General features: G+C 42.0%; 1 pseudogene across 1 annotated transcript; it reads left to right on the forward strand.

Moving 5' to 3' along the window:
• LOC143443374 (uncharacterized) lies at positions 1-27,724 on the forward strand (annotated as a pseudogene). The gene is made up of 5 exons (XR_013112321.1): positions 1-49; positions 451-565; positions 6,466-6,528; positions 7,017-7,271; positions 27,611-27,724. The product of XR_013112321.1 is annotated as an uncharacterized LOC143443374 (transcript).

Below are 27,724 nucleotides of genomic sequence, written 5' to 3' on the forward strand. Positions count from 1 at the left end.
ATGGACTCTGCATCTGTGGGCCAAAAGTGCTTGTTCAAAACTTTGTTTTTGCTCAGTATGTACACATTTTTCTTCTTATTCCCTAATAAATCTAATATTCTCTACACGTGCATAAAATTTATATGGTATGAGGCATGGGCATTAATCTAGAGATGAGCTAAAGGGTGGTGAGTGGTGACGTGTGTGGGTTATATGCAAACAGTACAGCAATTTCCATAGGAGGCTTAAGCATCCCCTTGGGGCGTTGGGACCAATTTCTCATAGATATTGAAGAACTGACTAGGCTTATTTCTTTGTTTTAAGAATAATTTTACACTGTTATATATTATTTAATTCTGTTTAGAAAATGTATTTAGAATAGCAAAAAGGCACTTTTCAGGGCCCTGTTTCTTCTTACAAACATTTTTCAAAGCTTCCCTTTTCTTTATAAAAACAATTATTCATTTATTGTGTGTTTTGGGGAGGAACACAGGCACACACATCGAAATTACAAAGAAACTCCTAGGAGTCAGTTCTCTCTTTCTACTATGTGGATTCTGAGGACTGAACTCGGGTCATCAGGCTGGTCAGCAAACCCCTTTACTCAGTTAGCCAACTCGCTAGCCCTCGCTTCTTTTTAACTATGTTTTTTTCTTTTTGTTATATTGAACTTCCTTATCTTGTACTTCATGTTTATTTTTCTTTTCTATTCATCCTTTAAAAAATTATTTCTTTTATTTTTCAGATTATAATATAATGTTTTAAAGATCTATTTATTTATTTTATGTATGAGTACACTGTTGCTGTCTTCAAACACACCAGAAGAGGGCATCAGATTCCATTACAGATGGTTGTGAGCCACCATGTGGTTGCTGGGAATTGAACTCAAGACCTCTAGAAGAGCAGTCAGTGCTCTTAACTGCTGAGTCATCTCAGCGCTAACCAATATAATTTTATCATTTACTTCCCCCTCCTCCCTCCAAGACTTCCCACATACCCTCCTTGTTCTCTATTAAATTTATGGCCTCTTTTTCATTAATTGTTAATTCACATATCCATGTATATTACGTTTTATTCTTAAATATAACCTGCTCAGTTTGTATAATTTACTCGTGTGCATGTTTTTATGGCTGACCATTTGGTATTGGATAAAATTAGTGTGTTCTTCCCTGGGGGAGACTGTATCTTCTGCTCTCAACATTTCTTAGTTGTATGGGGCAGAGCCTAGGGGAATCCCTCACCCTCCACCCCCATCCACTTTAGCAGGTCTACTGCCCTTCAGCTAATGTTTAGGTGGTTGTCATGGCTGTAGATTCTGAATTACTAGGAGATACAGTCTCACAGGGAATTCCCTGATCCACCTCCTTTATCTCAATATTTCTTGAGCTTTAGATGCTGAGGTGGTTTTGTGGATGTATCCACTGGGGTTGGGCTCTAAACACTGAATTTTTATTAGTTGTAGTTTTCTGTAATGGTCTCTGACTGTTGCAAAGAGAATTTTTCTTGATGAAAGGTGAGAAATATACTTCTCTGTGAGTACACAGACAACTGTTTAGAATGTAGTTAGGGATTATGCTTGTTTAATGAAGTGCTGGTTGTAGCGTCTCCTCCAAGATCCATGACTTCACTAGCCCTCGGCAGTTCACTATGTTTCTGGTACCAGGCATAATTTCCCTCTCATTAAGTGGGTTTTAATTTGAGACCTAATTGATATGTATGTCAGCAAAGGTGTGTGTGTGCCACTGTTGCACCTTAGGGTTATGAAGCCAGGCCGGTCATTGTTGTGGTTCGTAGATATTGTAGCTATGTAGGACGATTGATTGCTTTCCTCCTTTGGAAGTTTGCATGGGGCTTCATGGTAACATGAAAACTAAGTCCTCAAGGATGAGACTTTCATCTGTTCCAGTTCTGGAACCTCTGGACCTCCATCTGAGAGGCCACACAATAGGAATTTACCTTTCGCAATAGAGATTTACCCTTCTCTTTAGTGGGGCAGCAGAGGGCAAGTGTAATAGTCTGTAATGTTTGGGAGTCTCCTGAACAACCCTGATTAACAACTGAGAAGTATGGCTTCTCATGTCTGGTGTTCAAATTTTTGTTACATGGTCTTTGGCTCTTGGAGGAAGCACTGTCAGTCCAGATGAGACAACTTCATTTAAACTATATATGTTTATTTATATAGAGACTTGTGTGTATTATAGGTATTTTTTGGGTAGATAGTTGATAGATTGATTCCTTATGACTTTTCTAGACATTATTGCTGTTATTTTTACCCTCCTCTCTCTTCCTTATGTATCTATCTCCCTTCTTCCTCCCTGATTGGGGCCCCCTGCTTGTTCCATTTCCTGATCAGATTATTTGCGCCCTGCTGTTCCCTTCTGTATCTGCACCCCACCACCACCTCTCCCTATCCTGACAATAGCCCCTGGTTTCTTACCTTCCTGGCTTCTGCAGTTCTTCTAAAATATGTACTCACATCTAAAGGTCAGGAGTTAGGAGCATCCATGAAAAGAGAACATGCAACATTATCTTTCTGGATCTGGGTTACCCCCAATCAATATGAATTTTCTAGTTCTATTTATTTACTTGTGCATTTCCTGACTTCAACTTTTTATGGCAGAAAAGTATTCCATAGTGTATGTGTATAGTATTTTCATGATCCATTCATCAGGACATGTAAGTTTCTTCCATTTCATAGCCATCATGAATAGAGCAGCAATGAACATGACTGAACACGTAAATGTAGAGTAGGTTGTGGAGTCCTTTGAACATATGCTGCTGAGTGGTATAGCTTAGTCATATGGTATTACTACTTGCCCTTAAGTAGGGCAAGATTAGCATCTACTGGGATAAGGGAATTTTCTATTATTTATTATTATGTTAAAGTTAATGTATTTTATAGAAAACAATGGGTTTATTACATTAGGCATATAATGCATCTTCATTTACAAACAGGTTAGTCACAGGCAATCAGGAGTTCATCTCCCCTGTAGGAGGACAGACAGACTGGTCCTTTTAAACCCAACATATTGCCTGTCTTCTTCCACACCTGCATCTCCTAGTGGGTGAGCTGGGTTCTGGCCATCATCCCTGACTCTCACCCACAAAACTGATGGAAAGTTCACTCCAAGGTTTCTACAATCACAACTCTTATTCTTGTCTGGACAAAATGTCTTTTGGATTCTGCTTTCAGTGATCTGGAGAACACAGACATCCACTCTAAGTGTGGATGGCCCTAGCTGCCTGTTGTATTTACCATCTTGTCTGGCATGACTTTTCTGCTGATTGCTGATTGCCAATCAGATTTTCATCAAATGTCACTTCTTTATAGAGACCTTTAGTGACCCCTACCCCTTTTATCTGGCATAGTAGAGTCTTATAGTTTTTATCTGTCTCCTGATCATCCTATAGGCTACCTAAAGCAGTACAGCCATGGTCCACTGGGTCTTCCCTGTGTCTCTTTCAGGGTTCATCATAGGGCATGCTCTCAGCACACTTGGCTGAAACATTGAGTACAAATGACAGGTCAGTTGCTGTGTATACATATTATTCTGGCATATATTTTCTCCCAGTTTTCTTCTGTGTGAAACCTTGCCTAACACACTGTCTAAGCTGCAGATGAGTCCTCTGGACAGGAGCCTCAATGTTCCCATCAACTGATGGCAGCATGAAGGCATCTTGGTGTTAGTTATGTTTAGCATTTCCATTGATGAAAACATGATGTCTGTTCTATTCTTACTTGAGTTGCAAGTTTGGTCTTCATATCTCCAATCATTGGTACTGGGTAGTTCCATAGTTCCATTGCTCTGGTGTTCCCACAGTAGGGCCAAAGGACCCAAGATGTCCTGGTCAGGATCACATTACCACAAATGAAATGCAATGGGAAACTCTCCCATTGTGTCTGGGGAACAGATAGAAAACAAACATACAAACCTAACTGCAGTTAAACCAAAAGCAGTCAGTTCAGCCCACCTGAGAGCATCTATCCAGCCACTGACAGAGAGGATGGCTACTCTTGAGCACGCAGCCCTGTGTGGATCATGCTCCTAGGGGATTCTGCTTTGTCTCTCAAGTGAAACTGATCTTCACTGAAGCCTCAGAAAATCTCACCATGGTCACCAGGCTGACAGTGCCAATTGCTTCTCCTGGTCGAAATGTTTGTTGAGACTCATTCTTGGAAAGTGATTTTATTTATTTTCTTCTCAAAGGTGGATGGAAGTCAATTATGGAAACTTCGGAGGAAATGTGGAAAATTATCCAAAGGAAAGCAATTCTGTGTACTTCCTTTGGGAAGAGATATTTCCTTCCCCAGCATTTATTGAAAAGCCATCAATATTAATGTGTATTTTCTCAGAGCTCTGAGACATTCAAGGCACTTTTCAACTTTTGTTTTTCAAACCTTATAGACTTCCTTTCTCAGCTTTCGATTTGGAAACTAAATTTTCATTTATATTGCAGAACTCTGTTATGAACCTTGTGGGATTCTTTAATAGAAAAAGTGAAGTGAAGACATGTTGGTTCATATGAAGTAGGAATTGTCCTCATGGACTTTTTCTTTTTTTAATATGGACCAATAGATGGTAGACTTAGACTCATTCTCACTAGGCATGCAAACCACACTCAGTGAATTTACCTTTATTGAGTTCAATTATTCTTTATCCTCTCTTCTGTCTTTCAGTTTCTCTCTTTTCCCTTTCTCATTTATATGAATATGCTTGTGTGTGTGTGTGTGTGTGTGTGTGTGTGTGTGTGTGTGTATGTGTGTGTGTGTGTGTATGTTAGGAGACAATCAATAATGGTGTTTAATAAACTCTATTAGTTATTAATATGGCTGCCATCCCCCAATAAAACCGGTGTTATTTATGTTAGAGTCCTATGGATTATTTAATCAGCTCTTGCACAGTTGCTGGGAGATTACCCCTAATCTGTATATCTGTATTCACTAGCCTATTAATTCCCAGATGTATTACCTAAGAATTTGCTGTTTAAATCTCATTGGGTCACTTCTGCTCCAGCAGTCTATCTTGGGAAACATTTCACTCCTGCATATGCTCCTGGTCCATCACATCTAATGGAGACCTCCTGTTCTTGCTCTCTTCCTCCTCCTTTCCTCTCCCACTTTCTCTTGGTCCCTACTTGTGGCTCCAAGCCTTGTAACTAAAATTCCACCTCTTATATTCTCCTCAGTGATTGGCTGTAGTCCCTTTATTTTAACCAATAGCAGTTGGGGAGCTACATGAAGATCTTCAGGTCAGAGGGGCAACCAGATCTTAGGGGCCAGTATTTAGAATTTGAATACATAGCAGCCCAAGACCAACTTCAAAAGATAACCTCTGTGTTCCCAAGACAAGTTCTCTCATTGGCTAGTGGCTTTCAGATTCAGCTAGGATGGCTGGCCAGCGAGTTTCAGGAACCTCCTCACTCCTCGGCCCCATCTTCACTTCACCAGTGCTGTACCACTGCCTCTGATTTTATTTTTGCATGAGTTTAGGATTGAACTCAAGTCCTCATACATGAACTCCAACACTTTATTGACTAAAGTATCTCCAACCTGCACATATTCTTTTTTTTTTAAAGCCTTTTCATCTTAATCTCCATCCATCTCTACTCTTGACAATTTGTCTCAGAAAACCTTTCCTCAGTGGCATGAACATTGGCTTAAATTAAAATAGGAGAACACTTTCCTTAGATCAGAGCATCCAAGTGAAGGGTTTGGTGCAGACAGCTGGTTCTCTGGTAGAATTTCCTCCAACCATAGACTTTCCAATTGTCCTTGTTGAGAGATTTTATCACTGTATCCAACACAAGTTAGCAGCTGCTTAGCATGGGGAGAGCGTGGCTGCCTGGATGCAACATGACCTTAGCCATCCTAGTCCCAGGGAAGGAATAGCAAAGGGAAAATGCATCCTCTGCGCCCATCATCTTACACTATATGATGTGATACATAACACAGTGCCCTTGAATATTCTAATGAGTAATTAGGTACTCCATTTGTGGGAATTTGGGGTTTTATTTATTTATTTATTTATTTATTCTTTTGTATTTTGAACCTAACCTTCTTAAGAATAGACTATATCATGGCTTTAAAAAATTCATGTAAAGTTCACAGCAAGACCTTTGTCACACAGTCTGGAGTATTTACAATTCCACTAAACTGGAAAGTACCCAAATGCCCTCAGCATTAGAATGGACAGGTGGTATATTCATAGAAGAAAACAAATACCACACAATTGCAAAATGAGCAAACTTTAAGTAAGTCTCATGCAACAATATGAACACAGAGAGATATTGTTGGGCAAAAGATATGAAGCAGGAAAGAGTAGGGACAAACTGCCAAGTTTTACAGTAGCTTGACTTACAATTGTTCACCTTTGGCAATGATAAGAAAGTGGTGCCCATTTAGCAGACATTTCGCTTCCAGGTTTGAATTTTTGTTTTCCCAGGCTTTCAATAGCTAATCATATTCTTTGTCTTGAATCCAGACAGCAGCAGCCACAGTTTCCAGCCAGCCACACAGTTGGGAGACAATGAACCAGCAGACTCTACAATGTAGGTGTCTCTGTGCTAGGATGTTTGGTAGATGGGAGGAGATCAAAGCCTTCTGATGTATGATATTTGTAGCTTATATTGGTTTTGTTGGGGTGTAACCCCGTTGTAAGTTGTAAAGCAGCTGTAATCACTGTGTGATTCAGTTGTTGTGTAGTAGAGTCTCACAAGGCTTGTCTGTGGTATAAGAGATCAAGATCATAGTAACCTCATAGGACCACAACCTGGAAGGAATAGATATGGTTTTGTGCCCTTTGTGAGTCGGGATCTTATTCTATGAAAAGCATCAGTCTGTGATAGCTCCAAGCTGTACACTGGCAATTTAGAAAGTTTCCTGTAGAGTGACTGCAGTTTAATATGAAGTACAAAAAATAAAATTTCATCTAAAGCAATATAAGAAATATTTATTTTAATGCAGACCCTGGTGGGCACCTACTGTGATTTGAATCTGAAATCCCTAATCGGCCCATGCCTTGATGCTTGTTCCCCAGCTGGTGGCAGGAACTGGAAGGCCTTGGAACCTTTGAGAGATGGTGGAAGCAGAGCACAGAGAACAAAACCCTTGAAGATCAGACCAGGTTTGCCTGATCTGCTGCCTGACCCGCCAGAATACGAAAAGCTCCTACCACCCAGCCCTGCAGCCATAAAATCTGCCCTCTTGCTCTGCCTCCCCTGCCACTATGGATGAGACCTTCTGAGACCAAGAACCAGAATGAATCTTTCCTCATTTAGATTATTCTGGCAAGGTAAACAATATGCAAACTTGATACCAGAAAAGCAGGGTTGTTGGAGTGATTAAATCTGACCATGAAGTTCGTGGGCCTTTGTTAGGGGTGGGGCATAGGGGGTGGGATGGGGTGGGGGTTGGGGGATTGGAGGAGGGGTTGAAAAAGTTTGAAGATAGAGTAAGATGGAGAATCCCCAGAGAGCTGTGAACATAGTTCACTGAGTGACTCTAGACAGAGTTGAGGAGACCAGAAAGCTGATACCATTTGGTAGAGCTGGAGGGATGGGTCAGTTGCGAGCACTTGATACTGTTTCAGACAACCTGAGTTAATTCTCAACACTCATGTCAGGCAGCAGATGATCACCCTTAATATAGTTCCACAGTATGCAAGACCCTCTCCTGCTCTCTGTGGCTACCCACAGAAATGTGGCACGCACACATGTGCACTAAAATACAAATAATAATTTTTTAAAATAAATACTGTTGGTAAAGACCCTGCTGAAGAGCCTTCAGAGAGAGGTGAGGACTCTGTCAACAATTAGACTAGGGGACATATTCATGTTATCGTGTGACAAAAAAATTATATTTTCCTCTTGTTTTGGAAATTTGAGTGAAGCAAAGTTAAAAGTGAATAGATTGATTTATTTGCTAGAGTAAATGTCAAGATATTCAAGCATTCTCACTGCATTCAAGCAATGGCATGATTATTGCTGGCCCGGTTTTGACCAGGCTTATAGTAAGAATTGGTAGTAAAAAAACAAAGTACCCAAATTAAAAAAAAAAAAAAATGGAACTTAGGTAGAAAAGAAATATGCATAAATTTGAAAACAAAGAAGTTGTAGTTAATAAAGAGATTAGTTCCACTAAAAAGGAGCTGCCTGCTTTACACTGAGACAATAGGAAATGCCTGAATGTATTTCAAGCATTCATGAGATGCAACACACACACACACACACACACACACACTGTAAGTTCTGCAACAGAAAATTGAAAACTCATTTAAAAGACGGTCTTTGAAAAAGATGGGAGTCTAGCATGGCTGTCCTCTGAGAGCCTCCACCCAGCAGCTGACTCAGGGATGCAGAGACACAGAGCTAAACAGAGGATAGAGCTTAAGGACTCTTATGGAAGTGTTGGGGGAAGGATTGTGGTCCCCAAAGGGGATAGAAACTTCACAGGAAGACCAACAGAGTTAACTAACCTGGACCTTTGGGGCTTTCAGAGACTGAACCCACCAAGCAATGAGCATACGTGGGCTGGACCTAGGCCCCCCTGCACAGATGTAGCAGATATAGAGCTTGGTCTTCATGAGGGTCCTGAACAACTGGAGTGGGGGCTATTCAAAAAGCTGTTGCCTATATGTGGGATATGTTTTTCTGCTGGGTTGCTTTGTCTGGCCTCAGTGGGAGAGGATAAGCCTAGCCCTGCAGAGATTTCATGTGCCAGGGTAAGGGGATACCTAGAGGGTTCTACCCTCTCAGAGGACAAGGGGAGAGGAAGAGGGTGACCAGGAAGAAGGGCAGTGAGAGGGATATAAAGTGAATAAATAAAATAACATACAAAGAAATTAAATAAGTGTCTAATGATTCTAAAAACAAACAAACAAACAAACAGAACTTTAGCTATGGTCCAAGGGAGATCTACTGTATCTCAAGTCATTAGAACATGGTATCATCTACTTGGTGCTGGTTTTGGATGCATGCAGAATTCGAGAATTATAGGGTCAAGATAGCCACCAAGATTCCAAAGAAAAGTTTTATGGAGCCAGATGAGTATAAAAGAGTCAGATCCCCTACTGGGAGTCTCTTACAGGGTGATGTGCGTGAAATAGCTTTGATAAGTTGTAGTGAAGATGTCAGGATGTTGGATGGTACAAATATGCAACATGTACTGAGGAAACCTGAAGGTGACTCGTAGATCTGGTTTCAGAGAAGGACTTTGTGTCCTGCAAGAGGCAAGGTCATAGGCACAGAGATGCCTAAGTTCAAAGGAGTTTACATAATGACACTGTGTGTCCTGGATGCTAACTATTGAGCTACAGTGTGTAAAGTTTACTCTGTTGCAGTGAGATTTTGGCTTCACCTCTTTGTGCTCCCGGAGAGTCATACACTATCTTGGATCCACAGATGAAAATCACATACATGTGCACATGTGCCAGTTAATTTTAAAGTGCCTTGGCTGATTCAAAGGCTGGACACTTCTGAGCCTCCTAAGGCTACTGTGCCCTTTCCTCCGGTACTCCTGGCTAAACACCTTCCAAATCTACCTTTAACTTTGCTGCCCGCTTATCTTCTGTGATGCCCATTGGTCTTGCTGCCCAAGATGCTTCTGGGCTGCTCTTCCTTGGCCTGGTTTCCCTTTCTACCTACACTTGGGATGATCTCCCCTACAGCTCTGAGTCTGCTCCCTCTGTCTACCCCAAGTATATCGATCTCTTCTCTCTCCCTGAATCTTAGCCTGCACAACTCTAAGGGTCCTGCCTTGTGTCCAACCGTTAGCCTCTGGCATCTTTATCGAAATACAAAAATCAATAATGGACAAGGACCTTCAGCATCTGGACAGGCAGATTCAAAACATTAGCACCCATCTCCAACACTCCTCTGCTAGGCTTTGAGATCACTTTGATCCCATTTATTGTGTGACTTTTCCTGGAGAGACAAAGAAAATCTATTCACCCAGCTAGAGGGTAGATTGAGAGACCATCTATCTAAGGCCACCTTGGTGAATTGATGTGTGCCTTGGGGTTACTTACAGGAGAAATGGTAATTTAAAGACATTTATCCCACAGATAGGTCCCCTGAGTAGTTTGCAGATAGCAACCTCACTGAGAACTCCTACTCTAGAGAACTGTTTTCTTTCTCTAGAGTGCTGACTGGATGTAGCATGTAGTTTTTGCTACCCTACTTTAAGCTCCAAGTGGACTGCACTAGACTGGGCTACCCACCCCCCAAGATTCACTTAGATCTACAGATAAAAAATACACACACACACACACACACACACACACACACACACACACACACACACACATCAGTTAATCTTAAAATGCCTTTGCTAACTCCATTACTGGGCACTCCTAAACCTCCCTTGCTACCCCAGGCACAATCTGATAGAGTGGCCATTAGCCACTGCAAATGAAAACTCACATGGCTGGGTGGCTTTATCTCCTGCCTTTACTGCCTCCTTTTTGTGAAACTCTAAGTGTTCCTCCCCGTCCTCAGTCATTGGTAGCTGGTATCTTCATTGATCAATCAAGAACCAATTGGGGAACAGGACCTTAGCATCAGAACCACCCCTTACAACTGGAACCTTGAGGAGAGAGGAAGCCTTATGATTTGTGTCTCTCTCTAATACCTTCATGAAGGAATGAATGCACGTCCTCACAGATGTCCTGGTTGATGACAGTCTCGTGAAGGCCTTGGGAGTATTCTATGAGCCTCTTGAATCTCATGAGGCTCATAAATCTCATGAGTCTCATGAGCCACTCACTCCTTCCATGGGAAAATATTAATGGGCTTGATGTCTTGAGTATCTTATACAAATTTTAACAGCTGTGTGGCTTCAAAACAGTGATGATTATGTTCAATCTAGAGGAAACAGCTGGCTACAGCACACTGTTCTTTTCTTCAATGCCTCCTTTCTTTCCCTTTGGAATGGAACTGAGTGCCATGTGCCACCACTGTATTTTAGAATTATGTAATTTTGTTTTTAGATGCATATAGATGAGTTTGGCTAGAGTCTCTGAAGGGACTCTGAACTTTGGCCTGTTGTACACTATTATAATTGTTAAGAGTAAGGATACTTTTGAAGTTAGAGTGAATATGTTTTGCATTATTAGATGATCATAATTACTTGGGGATAGGGGCTGAATTATATTCTGAATCTCAAATGTCACCCATAGGCTCCTATTTTGAATACTTATTCTCCAGTTGGTGGTGATACTTTAGAAAATGTCGAACTTTCTGAAATTGGGATCTAGATAGTTGAAGCAGGTCACTAGGGGATGCTTTTGAATGTAACCTCTAACCCCTGGTCCTGGCTCTTGTCTGCTTCCTTGTCTGCCACAGTGTCAATAGATATTATTACAGGTACCACCATTATGGACTGAACTGCTCTCTCTATACCTTCCCTACCAGCATGAACTGAAACCTTCTGAAACCAGGAATCAGACTGAACCTTTCTTATGTTGTTCTTGTTTGATATTTGCTACAGAGTAGGAGAAAAATAACATAATATCCAATAGCTCTTAACTTTGCTTCTCTGTCTCCACCCTCATCTTCTTCTCCAGAGTTTGTATCCACCTTCCTTCCCCACTAAAAAACAAGGAACACAACAATGCCTAGCCCAACATTGCCCAGAGTTGGAGAATATCAGTTCCAGATTCTAGAACATTCCATCAGGGCCATTTGTCATGGGTGCCTAGCCTGGGCTTTTGCTTTCTAGGTCTCATTCCTTTGCTGAACCATTTTTTTTTTCTTTCCTGGAACAAAGTGGAGACCTGCTTCTTCAAACCCGCACACCCACTGCCCTTACTGAGTAGAAGCTGTGACTCCATATGAAGGACACAAATGCAAAACCATTTCTTCCTCCAGGGGGCACTGTGTAAAAATACATGTTGTCTCCCCATGAAAGCTGTTGACTCCCCTTCCTATCCTCTTATCATCAGTTTGCTGCACAGTGTCCGGAGTCAGAACTGTCCACCTCTGACACTTCTATGTATGTGGCACACAGGACAGAGATCTTAATACTTGAGGCCCTCTTTCTTCCTCTGCAGAGTGAGGATGTTAGGGTATACCTTCCCAGAAGTGGTGGCCTGACACTTAGTGGTGGACACACTAAGCACTGAGAAGATGCCTGGCAGGTTAGGTGCTTCTAAATATCAGCATTTAGGAACTGTCTGGCAGACATTGTGAACCTCCAGAGAGCAGACACCTTCCTGTGAAACACCTCCAGGCTGTACAAAAGAACAGGGCATCAGAGCAGCTTGGCCAGGGCACCTGACCTCCAATCATTTCTGTAGAGAGATGAAGGCACAAGGCACAATTTCCCACCTCTTGTTCACAGCAAACCCTGCAGATTCTGCCATCCAGTTCCATGTTTTCTGACCAACCCTTACCACATGGCTGTGACCTGACACAAAGCCAGGATGCTGAGTCTAAGAGCTTTCTGGACTGTACAGTCCTGCCATGAGGACCAGTGTAGGCTCACGCAGTCCCTAGACCTACAAAAATGGAGGCTGAGGGCTGCTTGGCTGTGTGAGCCATCTCAGAAGGCTGCAACCCACCACTCTGATCATCTGTATGTTCTCCATCTTTCAGGATGGAGCCTCAAGCTCACAGAAAGAAAAGCAACTATATTTATAGGATGGAGCAGGCTGTGTAAAGAGAGATACTGTGGCCAGAGCATTTCATGGTTCCTTTCCAAATGTGCATGGTTGACTCTTTTCTTCTATTGTAATAAAATATATTATTATTATTATTATTATTATTATTATTATTATTATTATTATTAAAATTGATGTATACATAAAAATAAAATTTGTATTCTTGATGTTTAAGACTGTATTTGAAAGGGTACAACTTAATGTCTTCACAGTTCAAGGTCACAAGCATCACTGTCTAGTTCCAGAACATTTTCAGCCCCTTCAGAGGAGAGCTCCTGCTACCCTACAGTCATTCCAAGTTCCCCATCCTTTCTGTTCCTGACATCCACAAATCTGTTAGTATTTTTATTGCATGGTTAATTTTGTTTTAAAGAGAAAAATAGCACATGACCTCTACTTTCGCCAGGTCTTTTGTTAGATCTTCAATGGGAGGAATTCCCGAGTTTCCCAAGGTCTCTGCTGTATTCTCAAGAAATCCTGGGTATTAGTGGAACCATTCCTGAGGGTTAAGCAGAAGAGGGAGCAGAGCTTTCCAAATGACCTTGTTCCCAGACCTCACTTCGCCTCCCCCACACCATTCTTCCTTCTACTCTGCTGTTCTTTCCCAACAAGGCAGGCCATGAGTGGAGCTCATAAACTGAGACAGAACAGGACTGAAAGGTTTCTTTGAGTAAGAGAATGCATTTGAGAGCCCAGATGAGGCAATGGCAGAGCAGGTATTTACTGAGAAGATAAGACATAGAAGAAACTGATGGCAATGACACAATAGCTGACTCTGGTCTTTTCCCTTGAGAAGTCTCAATTATATTATCATATATTTGCATTCTACTTCTAATTGGGGGCAATTAAGTTTGGGTTTTCTTTACTGTAACTATTTATAAGACGTTCTTCAGACTGAGGTTTGCTTGTGTCTGCCACATAGGAGACCTAACTAGTTCTACCATCTCTGGTATTCTTCGGGCTTGGCAAGAGTCACTAGAAGCCAAAGAACCACTGAATAAAGATTCTCTCCTTCACTTCCAAAGGTTGTGGCTCTTTCTGATACTCGAGTTTTAGATTTCTGTTTTTCAGCACAAACTTTAGTTTCATGCTCTACTCACTTTCCCACCAGCATGCTGTAATTTGTTATCACGACCCTAGGACAGCAGCACACAGGGGTATGGTGGTTGTTTTTCAGTAGGTGTAGGGCTGGTTCTTATCCCCACCCTTGTATGATTTCTATTTCAGTCACACATCACCACAGACTTAGAGGTTTAAAGCAATGATAAATTCTTACACTATAGTCCTGGATTCTGGAGTCTGACATGACTCTTACAGGCGTAAGATCAAGTTGGTGACTTACAGGGCTGTGTGCCCTCTGGAGGGTACCACAGAGAAACTGTTTGTTTGCCTCTTTTTCTGGAAGCTTCCTGCCTGTCTAGGTTTGTTCGTATACGACTCTGGCCACTATTCCTGCTGTGATATGTCCTTCTCTGACACCAACAAAGAGCCTGTGATTACATTGTGAACTCATGCATCTAAGGAGAACATTTAATCCCTGCAAAGCCCCTTTCACTGTGTAAGGAAACATGTCTGAGGTAAGAGGTGCCTTATGGCATTGGGCCTCCCATACCACCCTTGCTTTGGGTTCACAAGTGGCTCCTTTTGCTAAGAGTCAACGTTGCTAGCTCCTATAGTGTTCAGGTGACTCTAGCCAGTTGAAGCAAGGAAAAAAAAAAAGGTCTGTGTCTCTGGGTAGAAAATGACTTCTGAAAATTGGAAAGACTTCAGGAACACACTTGATACTGAGTGCCCAGAATTCCTAAGTATACTTGGGGCTGCCAAGGTAGCAGCAGATCATGGTTCCTTACCTGAAGGAGGTGACCCTACATTCATTCCTGAAGTTCCTGAAGGAGATGACTCTGTCTTCATTCCTGTAGATCCTGGGCCATTTGCCACCATGTAGGATTATATCATAATTTTTCAGGGACCTTCATTATGGGGATGGTAATACTACAAGCTGCCTTCATCAGAGCTGCACTCCAGACAAATTCCCTTTCCCTATTATGGAGTACTATTCCAATTCCCACGGGTAGTCTGGCTGAGTCATCTTAACTAACACTGTAACTTCTCAATTAGCCTATTGACTCAAAAGCATGAGCCCAAAGTGGCCAGAGGGGAGTCTTCATCCACTGCCTAGCTTTTCTATTCAGGCCTTTGTAGTCACTATGTGTCCTACCACTATAAAAGCTTTACTGTCTTTCTCTCTGTGCTCTCCAGACTTCATTGTGAGGGAACTCTAAAGCACCACACAAGGCATATTACAATCCTTTTGGAACCTTTTGAAACTAAACCAGTGCCTATGCATAGATTATGAAACTCTCCAGAAAGCAGCCCTTAGGCTGCTAAACTGCCTAAAATAAGATGTGCCCCACATCACCTCCAATGTGCTGACTCAGACACTGGTTCTCTTCCACTCTTCCCACGCTCTCTGCTGACTAGGCTACTTTCCTCTCTTGGTCAACTTGTCTACCCAGTCTAGTAGTCACTTTGCAGAATCTGTCACTCTACAGCATTGTCTCCATGTACTTATATTCAAGATGGCACTGACTAAGAGCAGAAACCACTCCCTATCTCATTGGCTCTTTTTGCTTGGTCTGCTACTCAACATTGCACACCTGTGTTAGGCAGGGGTCTCTAGAGGAAAAACCAAAAGGAAGGGAAGAAGGAGAGGGACAGGGGAACACAAGCAGGAACACGCACACACACACACACACACACACACACACACACACACACACACACTATAAAGGAGGATTTGCTGCATTAGTTGTTGGGACAAGGTCTAGATAAGCCTATAATGTCCATATGCATTCTATAGAAGTACAGAAGCAAGCATCTGTCCAATTCTGGAAGCTGGATCTTCCATTAGTCCTAATCCAGCCCTGAAGTCCTGGAATTTTCCTAATGGGTCACTGGTAAGAATCTCTGCTTAGGCAGCTTAAAGACTGGAACAAGATCTTCACCAACCCCCATCTGAGAGAGAGCTAATATCCAAAATATATAAAGAGCTCAAGAAACATCAACAAACCAAACAATCCAATTAAAAATGGGGTACATACAAATCTAAACAGAGATTCTCAACAAAGATCTCAAATGGCCAAGAAGCGCTTAAAGAAATGTTTAACATTCATAGTCACCAGGGAAATGCAATCCAAACTGATGCTGAGATTCCACCTTACACCTGTCAGAATGGGTAAGATTAAACACAAGTGACAGCTTATGCTGGTGAGGATGTGGAGTAAGGGAAACACTCCATCTTTGCTGGTGAGAGTGCAAACTTGTACAGTCGCTTTGGAAATCAATATTGTAGTTTCTCAAAAAAAGAAAAAAAAAGAAAAAAAGAGAGAATTGATCTACCTCAAGGCCAAGCTATACCACTCCTGGGTATATAACCTAAAAGATGCTCCACTATACCACAAGACACTTGCTCAACTGTTGAAGTAGTTATTTTAAAAAACGTCTAGCCCAGCTAAGCCGACTATCTAAGCTGCAGCGTCTCTGCCTAGCTCAGCTGCCATGTTGCGTGGACAGAAGCCACATGCGCGCCACAGCTAGAAACGGCCAACCAGAGACACCAGCCCTACCACCCACAAGACGCCAGTGTGGGAGATGGCTCTGCCAATCTTCTACACTGTCTCCACAAGGTTGGGCTGAGACCAACTACATGGGCTTGGTACAAATGAAAGTCTAATGCTTAAATTATCCAAAGACTTATATATTTAGTAATGATCAATAACAAGATGCCCTTACAATCAGAGGTGTAATCCAATACCCAACCTAGATATACCAATTACCTTTGACTGCTACAGACAAGCGAACATCAGCCTCCATGGCCCCCTATCTTGTTCTCTGTCTCTCCCTTAATTCTTCCTCTTCCTTCTCCTCTTCTTCCTTCTCCTCCTCTTCTTTTTCTCCTTACTCCTCCCACCTTAGCTCCTCCTACATGTTCATAGCAGCTTTATTCATAATAGCCAGAAACTATAACAACCTAGATGTTCCTCAAACAAAGAGTAGATAAAGAAAATGTGGGGGGCTGGAGAGATGGCTCAATGGTTAAGAACACTGATTGTTCTTCCATAGGCCCTGAGTTCAATTCCCAGCAACCACATGGTGGCCCACAACCATCTATAATGGGATATGATGCCCTCTTCTGGTGTGTCTGAAGACAGTGACAGTATACTTATGCACATTAAATAAATAAATAAATAAATAAATAAATAAATAAATAAGAAAGAAAATGTACATACATTTACACAATGGAATATTACTCAGCTGTTAAAAAAATAAGATCATGAAATTTTCAGACAAATAAATGAAAGTAGAAAAACTTATCCTGGGTGAGGTAATCCAGACCCAGAAAGATAAACATGGTATGTATTCACCTATAAGTGGATATTAGCTGTAAAATAAAGGATAACCATGTTACAATCCACATATCCAGAGAAGCTAAGTAACAAAGAATGCTCAAAGGAGACAAAGGAATCTCCCTAGGAAGACAAAATAGAAAAAAATTTGCAGGAGGACTGGGAGCAGATGGGGATGGGCACAGGAGGGTTCAGGTGAGGGGAGGATGGAGGAAGAACATACTTGGAATTGGAGGGGGGATCTTGGGGACAAGCTAGAAACCTAATGCAATGGAAACTCCCAGGAACCTAAGACATTGACCCTATCAAAGACCCCTAGTAAGGAGGAACACATAGCCTGAACCAGCCATCCTCTGTAATCAAGCAAGGCTTCCAGCAGAGGGATTGGACACCAACCCAGCCATAAAACCTTTGTCCTATAGTTTGTCCTGCCAGCAAGATGTGCTGGGGATAAAAGTGGTGTAAAACTAGTGGGGGTGGCCAAACAATGGATAGTCCAACTTAAGATCTATGGCACAAGAGGAAGCCCATGCCTGATATTGCCTGGAGGGTCAAGGACAAGGGTCTAGAAAGCCCAGAGACCTAGGAAAGAACCAAACATGACAAACAAACAAACAAAACAAAGCAAAAAACCAAAAGACAAAAAAACCTACCACTAACAACAACAACAATACACCAATGAAATAAGTCCTGATGGCACTCGGCTTACTCTGCTGTATTAGTAGAGCCTAAAGACTAGCATAATCATCATCAGAGAGGCTTCATTCAACAACTGATAAGAGCAGATGTCTACATCCACAGCCAAATATTAGGCAGAACTTGGGAAATCCTGTGGAAGAGGGTGCAGAAGGGTTGTAGGAGCCAGAGTGGTCAAGGACACCACAAGAAAATGGCTCCCAGAATCAGTGAACCAGAGATCATAATGGCTCATAAAGACTGAACCTACAACCAGGGAACCTATCTGTGACCCACCTAAGTCCTTTGCATAAATGTTATAGTTGTCTAGCTTGGTGTTCTTGTGGGACTCCTAACAGTGGAAGTGGGGACTGTCTTTAATTCTTTGGCCTGCTTTTGAGACCCTTTCCCGCCTATTGGGTTACCTCACCCAGCCATAGTATGAGGGGATATGCCTAATCTTATTGAAACTTGACATGCCAAGTTCAGTTGCTATCCCTAGGAGGCCTGAACTTTTTTTAAGGGCAAAGAAAGAGGAGTGGATATGGGGAGAAGGGAGCTGGAAAGGAGGGACTGGAAGGAGAGGAGGGAGGGAAAACTGCTGTCAGGATGTAGCATACGAAAGAATTTTTATAAGACCCCTTGAAAGGCCCAAGGAGGCGGAGTGCAATGCCTATGGATAATGGCAGCTGTAGTAGACATGCTCTCTCAGGAGGAAAGGACTGGCAGACAAGCAGACTGCTTTTTCTCAGACTTCTTTTTTATCTGAGCTGCCTGCTACATGTTGGAAGATGCTTGCCACACTGAAAAAGAACGTTTCTGTTCTTGCTTCATTTCTCTTTCTGTGATAAAAACACTGACCAAAAGAAACATAGGGAGAAAAGGGTTTATTGTATCTTATAGGTTATGGCTCATCACTGAGGGAATTCTGGGCTGAAGCTCAAGTAGGAACTCGAAGGAGAAATCATGGAAGGAACACTGCTTTCTGGCTCACTCGCAGACTCATGCTTAGCCAGTTTTTTTTTTTTTTTGTTTGTTTGTTTGTTTGTTTTACATACAATCTAGGATTTCCTGCCCAGGGAATAGTGCTGCCCACAGTGGGCTGGGCCTTTCTGCAGCAATTACAATCAAAAGAATCTCCTACAAAAATGCTCACAGGTCAATCTGATCTGAGCAACCCCTTAAATGAGCCTCTGTTCTCAGATGACTCTAGGCTGTGTCAAGCTGACAGTTAAAGCTAACCAGGACATTTCCTGTCATAGTCACTGTCTCCTGTCAGTTCTCCCTGGGAGACATACAGGTATGTTTCACCAGTCACAAACCTCTTTTTAAAACCTCTATGTGGTGGCTTGACTAGGAATGCTGCCCATAGGCTCATATATTTGAGTGCATAGTTACCAGGGAGTGGAACTACTTGAGAAGAATTAGAGGATTTAGAAAATTTGGTCTTACTGGAATGGGTGTGGCCTCGTCAGAGGAAGTGTGTCAGTGGAGGGTGGGTTTACCAGGTTAAAAAAGCTCACACAAAGCCCAGCATTTCTCTGAGGGTCAGGATGTAGTTTTCTGCCACTTCTCCAGCACCACGAATATCACTATGATCCCACCATGATGATGACTAAATCCCTGAAACTGTAAACCAGCCTCCTACTAAATGCTTTCTGCTATGAGTTGCCTTGGTTATGGTGTCTCTTTAAAGTAATAGTAATCCTAATTAAAGCACTTTTAATCTAGTCAAATTAACATCAAGTCCAGACATTATGAGTCCACCAGACATTCAACCACATCTCCTATAGCATACTTAATTTCCAAATAAATACAATAAGATAGTCATAATTTTACGCAACATAACTATTCCATTTATAAAGAAACTCTATTAAGAAACTCTATTAATCTTTTATCAGAATAGGTAGCAACACCCTTGCAAGGATGTTTAAAATTTTTTAAAATGCATAACTTATAAATATGACTATATAGAGTTAACAACAGTAAGTGTCTTTAACTCCATATTATATTGTATAGTAAACAAACAGGATTGGAAAGAAAACATGGATATCATATATATGATAATATACTGTCTTAACCACTGTTCTATTGCTGTAAAAAGACATTATGACTAAGATAACTCTTATAAAAAGCATCTAATTGTGGGCTTGTTTACAGTGTCAGAGGGTTAGTCCATTTATCACCATGGTGAAAGTAGACAGACAGGGCACTGAAGCTGTAGCTGTGAGCTTTATATCCTGACAGCAGGTAGCGTGCAGATAGAAATAGGAATAGAGATATGGATAGAGATGGAGAAGGAGATGGAGAAGGAGATGGAGATGGAGATGGAGGTGGAGGTGGAGATGGAGAAAGAGATGGAGAAGGAGATGGAGGTGGAGATGGAGGTGGAGATAAAGGTGGAGATGGAGGTGGAGATGGAGGTGGAGGTGGAGAAGGAGATGGAGGTGGAGGTGGAGAAAGAGATGGAGAAAGAGATGGAGAAGGAGATGGAGGTGGAGGTGGAGATAGAGATTGGAGATAAAGATGGAGAGGGAGAAGGAGAGAGATAGACATAAAGAGAGATAGCGATAGAGAGACAGAAAGAGACATGGTGAGGAGACAGAAACTGGGCTTGGTATGGGCTTTTGAAACCTCAAAACCTATCCCTAGAGACACATTTCCTCCAATAAAGCCACACCCACTATAACAAAGCCACACCTCCCAATTCTTCTAATCCCTTTCAAATAGTTCCACTCCCTGGTGACTAAGCATTCTAAAATATGAGCTTATGAGAGTCATTCCTATGAAAACCACCACATATATATTACATTAAATATATATATTAACAAAATGGGAAAGGCACATTCAATGACAACTACAATACATGCATAAGGTCATAGATAATATTTACAGCTGCCTTCTATCCATTCTATGTTCCCACTATCTTCAGCAGGTCTTGTTCTTTCCCTGGAAACATAAAGGAAACCTTCATTCCTGAAGGATTTGAGCCATTCTTCATGCTGCCTGGATTATATTGTCATTTCCCATGGTCATTAACAATATGGTATCTCTGAGGAGATGCCCTGAGGGATTTCTTGTGCTCCAGACAAACTTTTTCTTGCCCCCACTGTAGAACACCATTCCAGTTTTCCCTTGGAAGTCTAGAACAGTCACCCTGGTAACACTGTTACTGTTTTTTTTTTTCCTTGCCTCTTGACTCAAGGGCATGATGAGCCCAAAGTGGCTATAATTAAACCATCATGTTTCTATAAAAGCAGACAAGTTTGTACGGTTAAAACAGTGAAATTTATAACATATAGTGGTTTTGAATCCGAACTGAGGGGTTTGTGGCAGCATTTGCTGGTGCTGCATCGCATGATGGTGTGCACAGAGCATTGTGTGCATGTTGGGCATTAAGAATTAGCACCATAGCCAACGTGTGCAATGCAACCCAGATAAACACAGCTAGAGATACCTCAGGTTCATTATACATTTGCCTTTGGATTAAGTCTTAGTGGATGTATACTTAGAAATCTATTGTTGAGAGATTTTATGACTTCTGGCATATTCACTTACGTGATCCCATACAGGGTCATATGCCACAGTTTGAGGAACAAAACTAATATAATATATGTTATACAAGGGAATTGTTGACCCATATTACATGATACTGGCTGGATAATCTAATAGCTACTTACATGGTGGAGAGGCAGAGAACACAGTCAGGTGCCTATTATGGTTCAGTCCCCTTCAGGCTGATATGTTTGAACACTTGATCTCCAGCCCACTGTTTAGGGGAGGTATAGAATCTTTGAGATGTGTGGTCCAGCTAGCAGAAGTGGGTGTCTGGTACTGGATCTAATAAAATTTGTACTCACTTGTGGGATTCCAGCCAAAGTTAGTGCCACATGAGAAGCTGCTGCTACCTGCTCTTGTGGCTACAGGGTGCCCCACTCTAGCCAAGGTGCCTTCTCTGCCATGAGGGCAACTCTGTCCTTTGATTGTTTGTGTTGGGTATTGACACAGTAAGAAGGAAAACTCACATAGAAAGTCTGGTGCTGAATGCCTGGAGAGTCACTGATACTGAGTCCCCTAGAAAGACTGAAGCATCTTGGATATGATATCAGTGGGCAATGGCAGCCATGAAGGACAACCTCACTTGGCAAAGAAAGAGGCTTACAAGTAAGGTTGCTGCCTTCCTCACACTTCTTTGTACCACAGGAATGTGCCAGCTCCATTAGTGGCAAGTTCTCATCCTCCTCCCAATATCATTCCTCTGTAGTGATGCCCTAGACATTGCTCAGTTAGACCAAGCTGTAAGCTACGACTAACCATCACCACCTCAACTGTAGGCTCATTGTTCTCAAAGCAAAACTGTGACTTTTTCATCTCTGCCACCCCATTTTCACCTCTGTTTCTCCTCCTTTCTCCCTCTTCTGCTTTCCCAGTCTCAGCACTGTTGATACCACCACTGCTCAAGAATGTTCCCTCTAGCCCCTCTGAATGTTATCTCTCCTCTGCTTCGTGCAATGCTTTCATTTTTCACATCCTTAGTACTCACCTCACAACCAGTACTCTCTCTGACTTGGTGTCCTGTGAGGGCAGAGGCTAGCTATCTTCACCACATCCCAAAGACAACCACAGTGAACAGCTCATAGAACTCATAGAGTTCAATCATTACCATTAGGTCACATAATCTCTGGAGATTGCTTCTTCATTTGAAAAATAGGGGTGTGGTGTGATAATAGGCAAGAGTAGAAACATCTGGAGATTATGTTCTGTGTGAAAATGCTATGCAGCAGGAAGTGTGATGAGTTAGGACAGAGGATGATGTGTTTGCCATGCACATGTATGCATGTATGCACTTATGAGTGTGTGCATGCATGTATGCACATATGTCCTTGCCTCACAGGCCTGGATGGTGGTTCACCAAGGGTAAAATGAACTTAATGTAGGTAGAAGTGAATGGTGACTTAGACATGCAAGGCTAGGGTGCAGTTTGTCCTCTAGACCTCCCTCTGGATGTTTCTCTGGATCTACTCTCAGTGTTCCTTGATTCCTTGGATTGGGAAGTTAGTACTCAGACATCTGACTTTTGTTGCATAGTAGTCAGTTAGATAGAGGGTCTGTGAGCAAGTAGACATGTCTTTTTCTAGTTTAACATATTCAGTAAACCTTTCCTGTTGGACAATTTGGCAGATATTCTAGACCAAAAATTCTGGGTGCCAAGTTAGTATAGCATCTGAGGTACCATCTTGCCCTTGACCTGTGTTTTTAGCTGTTTCTCCATGGAGGAGTGTCTGTCCTTAGGCAAGAGATCTATAAAAGGCTCTGGCATCATCAACACCCCAGGACAAAACAGAAAGGTCAGGGTGGCTTCTATAAGGAACACCACTCACTCCCAAACCTTCCCTGCCTATCACTTACCATTTACCTGAATTTCAGGGCTAATGGCTAATTTCCAAGTGTAATGATTCTTGTTATATTGGGTTCAATGCCCCCTTGTCACTTCTGTTCATGTGAGTTGCCTTTAGTACAGAGGGAAGGGACACCTAAACTAGCTTCTCGGGAAGGGACACCTAAACTAGCTTCTCTACAGTCATTGTCACCCTTGCTAGAGCTCAAGATGACCCTCCAATGACAATTGCAGTCACCTTAGGGAATTAAATAGGAAAGCCATTTCTCTTCACGTTTCACAGTCAAAGGAACTGACACCGTGACACTCTGTTGTAGTCCCTATAATATGCAGTATAGTGTTGCCCCAAAATGCAGGCTTCCTAATTCCCAGATGTTACCAGGAAGCTAATGTAACTATGCTAGATTCTATGAAAGACTTGGCTACAAGTTCTGTGATAAAGGGATGATCCTGTGTTTTGTTGGGAGTTTTTCAGTCTAACTGCAAAGTACATAAAAACACAATGGAGAACAAGGAGTGTCTGAGGAGAATCTAGGCTTCTTGATAGAAGGGTTTGTGATAAAAGAGGTTAGAACCATGCAGGGCTGGAGCCTGGAATCTAGGCTACCTCCAGATACTAGAAAAACAGAAGGCAGGCATTCCCAGATCCTCTAGGAAGGCAGCCTTGTCACCACATTCATCTTAACACAGTGCGACCCATGTTGACTTTTGATCTCTAGAGTTACACAAAGATAAATCAGTGTTGTTTAAAAGTACAGCCCTTGGAAGGTTGCTGTTCTCTGTTCACAGGAGCACCCACAAAAGGCTAGAGGCATTAAATTTGGCTTGTAGGAGGTTGGGAGCAATAGAGAGCAAAATGAGCTTTCCCGTTACCCTGTTCAATTCTGAGGGAAGGACCATAACACTTTCAGACCTCCAGGACACTAAGAAGGATCTGTACCATCCCTCTGCCTGACACTCCATTGACGTTCAAGCCCAACAGTCCTGCTCTCCTGCCCTCATTCCTATCCTATACTTTCTAAATGCTTTTTTTTAAATGTTTGCTATTTATGTGCCTCCTCAGGTTGGCTCCACCCCCTGTGATCCTCTTTCATTGAAGTTTGTATATACAAATGCTATCAAACACCTACCTGTGTTATTCAAGGTTCTCTATATATTTTCTATAGGAATAGAATGTCTTCTCTTGGTAGATAGCCATTATTAGACTAGCTGGACCACAGCCTGTAAGTTGATAAGTGTGTGTGTGTGTGTGTGTGTGTGTTTAATATATAGAATTCATTACACACACACACACACACACACACACACACACACACAAATTTATCAACTTACAGGCTGTGGTCCAGCTAGTCTAATAATGGCTGTCTACCAAGAGAAGTTCTAAGAATCCAGTAGTTGTTCAGTTCACAAGGCTGGCTATCTCAGCTGGTCTTCAGTATACACTGGAATACCAAATAATTAGGCTCTAATGCCAGTAAAGAAATGAACTTGCCTGGGAAAGTGAGGGCAAACAGGCAGAGTGTAAGCTTCCATCTTCATTGTCCTTTATGTATATATGCCAGCAGGAAGTGTGGCTCAGATTAAAGGTGGATTTTGCCACCTTAAAAGATATGGATTAGAGGTGTGTCTTTCCACCTCAAAGTCCCTCTCAGGTGCCCAGCTTTTTTGAGTTTTAGTTAATTCCGGATATAGTCAACTTAACAACCAAGAATAGCCATCATATGCCTTCTCCTCTTTCTGGGCCCTGATCCATTATAGGAGGACTCCGATTCACGTTGAAATCTTTCCTGGTCAGCCCTCTCTGGGGCTGGGTGACTTAGGGGATGGTCTTTCCCCCAGGCAGCTACCTTTGCTTTTACAGAAAGGGTATGAGTTTACCCTTCATGTTCCCTATAGAGCCATGTTGACACAGTTAATCATCTTTCTACTTATGGCCATTCTCTTTCAGGCCAGTTTCTTTGCCTGAGCCCTTGTCATATTCTAACATGACTGATTTGTTATCTGGACACCAGTCCTTAGAACATTCATTCTCATTCCCATATCAGGAAGCGTGAAAGTTGTGCATACAAAGCTCTGGAACTCTCTTCTTCCAAAGCTTCTCCTTCTCTGCTGTGTTTTCCCATTCCTTACAATGTCACCAGCCTGATGGCCTCCTCTCTGGAGCTCTCTCCTTTGTTCCTCCTGTGGCACTCCTTTTGCTTCCAGTATTAGTTGCAGATGCTCTCATCAGGCTGGCCCAACGCAAGTGTAACAAACCCAACAGTGAATTTTCACCGAGGAAATTTAATGAGAATGATTGCTCTTTGTTGTTAAGGAAACATCTAGAAGGAGGCCTGGTGGACAAACTGTGCCCTAGCCATGCATGTCTAAGTCATCGTTCACTTCTGCCTACATTAGGTTCATTTCACCCATGGTGAGCCATCCAGGTCTGCAAGGCAAGGACACAAAAGGTATACGAAGTTGATTGTGTTTTTCATGTATCAAGGAGAAATGAATTCAGGATGCAGTTCCCACCACTAATGGTAGGAGAATAGGAAAAAATTAGAATTATCTCTGAGTGAAATCTTAGACTTCTGTGAAGAGCATCCTGCTCAGCTGAGACCCTCCCACTCTCGGTGTAGTGTCAGGAACGAAGTAGGAAAGGACAGGAGTGGAACTGGCTTCTCAATACAGTAGCTTCTACTGCAACCACCTGTTCAGCTATAGTGGGAAGGGGATCCATCTGGAAGCCACTGTCAGAACTTCTCTTATGGCTTTAAGATATAGAAATAAACACACAGAATTCCAAGTTAAAGCTAAATTTTAACTTAGTTATAGATGTCATTTTTAGTATAAATCTACCCCATGCAGTGTTTGAGATGTACAGACACTAAAACTTGTATTTGATGCTGACCTAAATGTTTACAGTGGCCTGGATATCCTGTGTTTTATCTGGCAACTCTCCTCTCATTTTCCCTTTTACTAGAACAACCAAGAAGCAGTTGGCAGAACAGAAATGTGGCTTTCAGAGTTCTGCCCATCATCCTGGGCACCAGGCACATGAACTTGGAACTGAGACATATCTTAACACACACATCACAAAATGGGCTTTGTTTCCTCTCCCCTCACTTCCTCCAGTATCTCTTATTAATAGATATTTTTAGAGATTTATCTTATTTTCAATTATGTGTACGTATGGGCATCTGTCTTGGTGTACATACCCATGGACGCCAGCAGAGAAAGGCAGATTCCCTGGAGCTGGACTTACAGTTGAGAGCCTCCTGATGTGGGTGCTGGAAACACTGAACTTGGGTCCTCAGTGTATGCTCTTCTCTGTCTGCAATCCCTGCTGATTATTATTTATTTGATTACTCTACCCACAGAAAAAGAGATGTTAGTGTAGACATTCTAGAAGTCTCTAGAAATTGCTAGATGGTACAGGAAAATGAACTGAACACCACACATGGCCTCATCTTCAAGTTCTCTTCCAGGTTCAGTTTTTGTCCAGTGTTTCCAAATATTTCTGCCAATCTGGTCTACTTAAAGAAGCTCTGAGCAAAGTGGTAGTGGCTATGCTGGAGCCAGGATAGCCACAGCCGAGGCTAAGGGACAGGAGGTACTGGTCTCTTCCTGTGTGAACACCCAAGTCTCTGCTTTCATTTTCCATTTTGAAAGATAGACTCACCCCTTTGGTTCTTATAAACTCCATCAGAGCATGAGTCATACTCTATGCACAAATGCAAATATCATCTTAAATTATATTGCTGGTTTCACAGACTTTGACTCTATTGCCTTTCTAGCCCCAGACATCGAACCCTAGGGCATGATAGAATGCAGGCAGGGTGTTGTGGGCCAGTTGGCCTCAGGGTTTCATTCAATCCCTTCTCTTTTCTCCCCTTCCTGGTCTCTGTTTTTGTGGCTCAACATTCAAGGCCTGCCTAATTTGACATCTATCCATTTTGGCAATCTTATACTCCATTTCAACGCTAGGCTTCTCAGTACTAGTCCAGAGGGAAAACGTTCCTACCCAAACATGATATGCTTGTTTACTGAGAAGAGCATGCTTAAAAGATGATTATCCTCACCAAATAACAGCCGAAAGAGTGTAAACATTAGCCCTCCAACAATCGAGATCACTCCCCTGAGATAGTATCAATGTGCCTTTTATTTTCCGAGATGAAAATAGATTCAGTGTTTTTTTGTGTGTGAGAGCAATACATGTTTATTGTAGAAAGTTCAGGAAAAAGAGTAGAGAATGAAAATTACAATTACGAATATCCATCAGCCAGAGAAAGTCACAGTTTGCATTTCAAAATATCATTTCCCAGATATTTTGCTAAGCAAACATATACATTTGCATGCTTGCATATACTCACACACCCCATTTGTTGTGCGTTTACGTTTTAAAATAGTGTGTTACTCACACTAGCTAAGTTTTACTACAGCAATAAATTAAGTTCTCAGTAGCTTAATAAAAATGATTTATTCCTAGTTCATAATCCTTTTTTTTTTTCCAGCACAGGTTGGCAGACTCTGTTCTTTACAACTATTCATCCATTACGCTACCAGAGACCCTACTGTCACATGTTGTCTGGCTCACATGGTCTTCAAAATTACTGCAGAAGAGGAGA

Source organism: Arvicanthis niloticus, chromosome 1 (assembly GCF_011762505.2).
Source record: "Arvicanthis niloticus isolate mArvNil1 chromosome 1, mArvNil1.pat.X, whole genome shotgun sequence".
NCBI classification, from domain to species: Eukaryota; Metazoa; Chordata; class Mammalia; order Rodentia; family Muridae; genus Arvicanthis; species Arvicanthis niloticus.